The sequence below is a fragment of the Dama dama genome, chromosome 20 (genome assembly GCF_033118175.1).
Source record: "Dama dama isolate Ldn47 chromosome 20, ASM3311817v1, whole genome shotgun sequence".
Taxonomy (NCBI): domain Eukaryota; kingdom Metazoa; phylum Chordata; class Mammalia; order Artiodactyla; family Cervidae; genus Dama; species Dama dama.
This window is the reverse complement of record NC_083700.1, coordinates 38,257,409-38,260,627: the sequence shown is the minus strand read 5'-3', so window position 1 is coordinate 38,260,627 and position 3,219 is coordinate 38,257,409.

The window sequence follows — 3,219 nt, the reverse complement described above, 5'->3', positions numbered from 1 at the left end:
GTAAGATTTGCTTTTCTTAGTAATATACATTAGGCTGGTGATATATTTGCTTTCTTGATACGCCAAAACAGCAAAAGTTGGGCACATGAAAGACTTGGGTTTGGGAGAAATGAAAATGTTCAATGTGCTAAAGAAAGTAAATCATATTGTGATTCATGTCTCACCTGGTGAAAAAGAAATCAGGATCACAACTGGGAAGCTCAGTGGTTCCTGGCTCAAAATCAGCAAACTAAGGATAACCTTGGGGAGGAAAAAAATATTTGTGCCTATTTTAGGGAGTTTATTTTCTCCTAAGGAAAATGAATGGAAGAAAGTCTTCAATCTGCTCAGATTTCTTTTGTAGGATAAAGGAAAAGCCATAAGATTCATACTGTTAGGTCAAAAACTGTTGTCTTATTTAGTCCTTGAATATTAACTAAAACTTCCATTTTAGCTGATGTAAATTAAAGATATGAGCTTTTCTTTCATTTAATTTTTCCAGTGATAATACTTAGAAAAACGGGTGTTGGTTGAGTTGCCAGAATCCCATGGAGAGGAACTCTCACATGAGAAACTGGTGCAGATGGGAAATGTGAAATTGAATAAAGAGACAATCTACCCCACTAATATTGCCAGGAACAGTTGCCAGATTTTTTTTTTTCTATTCTTAAAGATGAATTAAAAGTTTTATAGTAATAAATATACAGAGGGAGGAGTTTTAAAATCAACTGGCTTTGAATTTTGAATGTTTAATAAAGCCCCACATGTTCTGCCAATACTAAGGTAAAATCTCTTTCTTTTATATCAGATAGCCACTCCCCAAATAGCTCTTTGGAGAGCTCTATAATTTCAGAATTACATAATATAAATATTCACTATAATAATTTTCTTTTAAAATTCCAAATATAGTCAGTGTTTAATGTTAAATTTATTTTAGGAATTAGTATTAACATCTTAACATTTAAAGGAAGGATTATTATAAGGGTGTCATCTAACCCAATCAGTTTATAGGGAAATAAATAGGACCGAAAATTATTAAATGACTTTTCAAAGACATAGAGCATAATAGTGATAAAATTAAAAGCAAAATATATTATTTTCCCTCTGTATTGTAAAGTACATTTCCTGTATACCACCATTTGTCCAAATATTAAGACTCTGTGTCTTCCTGCTTGTGATACTAGCTTATTAATTCTGAAAGATTTTTATAATAGAGATATATTTACAACTTTGCTGAGCACATATAAAGAACTTCATATATCTACATATACTATATCAATTTCTTGTTATGAACATAAAAACATACATTTAAAATAGAAGTCTTCTCAAGTTGTATCTTTTCATAGTGAGTCAGTTCAGTTCAGTTGCTAAGTCATGTCCAACTCTTTGCAACCTCTTGGACTTCAGCACACCAGGCTTCCCTGTCCATCACCAACTCCTGGAGCTTGCTCACACTCATGTCCATTGAATGGGTGATGCCATCCAACCATCTCATCCTCTGTCGTCCCCTTCTCTTCCTGCTTTCAGTCTTTCCCAGCATCAGGGTCTTTTCTAATGAGTCAGTTCTTCGCATCAGGTGGCCAGAGTTTTAAAGCTTCAGCATCAGTGGTGATAATATAATAATTTTTAATGTTTAAAATAAAAATTGCATATTTTATCAAAATAGAAATTAATGTAATTCTGGCTAATTTAAATATAAAATGGCTTTACTAAATGATATTTGATGACACATTGAGTTTTGCCAAGTGAGCTGAAGAGCCAGAATTAAAGGCTACACAGCTGCAAAAATCATCAGAAGTTACATGACACAACTGATCCATGAAAATATTGTTGCAGCTCTATAGAAAATTAGATATAGTGCAAAGTACAGTCAAGATGACATACCTGAAACCTCTTGCAAAGGAACCTGAGACAGTGCATGTCCTCTACACTGAAAGATGCAGTTATGTAATAGGGAATTCCTGAAATACTGAAAGTAGTTCTGGCTTCCCCATGGAAATGATAGTGTGAAATGGAGATAATAGTTTATCCTTTACAGAGAGTGGATGAGGGTATTAGTGGACTCACAAAGGCTGACTTGTACTGAGAGTTCCAGAGAGGGAACAAGATGCACTGTGGGCTCTTGTGAAGGGCAGTTGAAAACATGTCTCTCAAACATCATGGTAGATTCAGAAAAGGCTTCTGAAAAAACAGTATCTTGGAGGTTAAAAAACACCTACATAATTTTTTAATATACCTAAGTTATAATGTTAGTAAATATAGGTAGTCAGAACAACATAAAAAGCACGTTATAGATTTAACAATCTGTTGATCTGTATGATAATAATAGGAATAATGGAAACAAATGGGACATTATATAAAGACATAATTTTTGTACTCCTTACATTTTTCATTTCAGTTCTGTCACTCAATCGTGTCTGACTCTTTGCAACCCCATGGACTGCAGCACACCAGGCCTCCCTGTCCATCACCAACTCCTGGAGTTTACTCAAATTCATGTCCATTGAGTTGGTGATGCCGTCCAACCATCTCATCCTCTATTGTCCCCTTCTCCTCCTGCTTTCAATCTTTCCTAGCATCAGGGTCTTTTCAAATGAGTCAGCTCTTTGCATCAGGTGGCCAAAATATTGGAGTTTCAGCTTCAACATCAGTCCTTCCAGTGAATATTTGGGGCTGATTTCCTTTAGAATGGACTGGTTGGATCTCCTTGCAGTCCAAGGGACTCTCAAGAGTCTTCTCCAATACCACAGTTCAAAAGCATCAATTCTTTGGCACTCAGCTTTCTTTATAGTGCAACTCTCACATCCATACCTGACAACTGGAAAAACCATAGCCTTGACTAGATGGACCTTTGTTGGCAAAGTCCTTACATTTTTAGAGAAAACCAAAAGAAACTGCAGCGGGAAAGCTAAAGAGGCTGCCAAAGTGGGAAACTGGATATTCCCATCAAGTAATATGAAAATAAACCATCCAAAAGAAAAAGCAAAATATAACTTTCTCATAATAGATTAACCATGTATACCCCTCATGTTAATACTGAGTCTTCAGAAAATACATCCTTCATTAGAAATTTGAGCTTCAAGTTTTATTTGGAGAGGAAAGGAGCAAACAGGAATGAAGAGATAAATATGTTTATCCCCAAATTTCTTAAGTGAACTATGTATAAGATATACTTGTGTGCTAAGTTGCTTCAGTTGTGTCTGACTGTGTGGCCCTGTGAACTGTAGCCTGCGAGGCTCC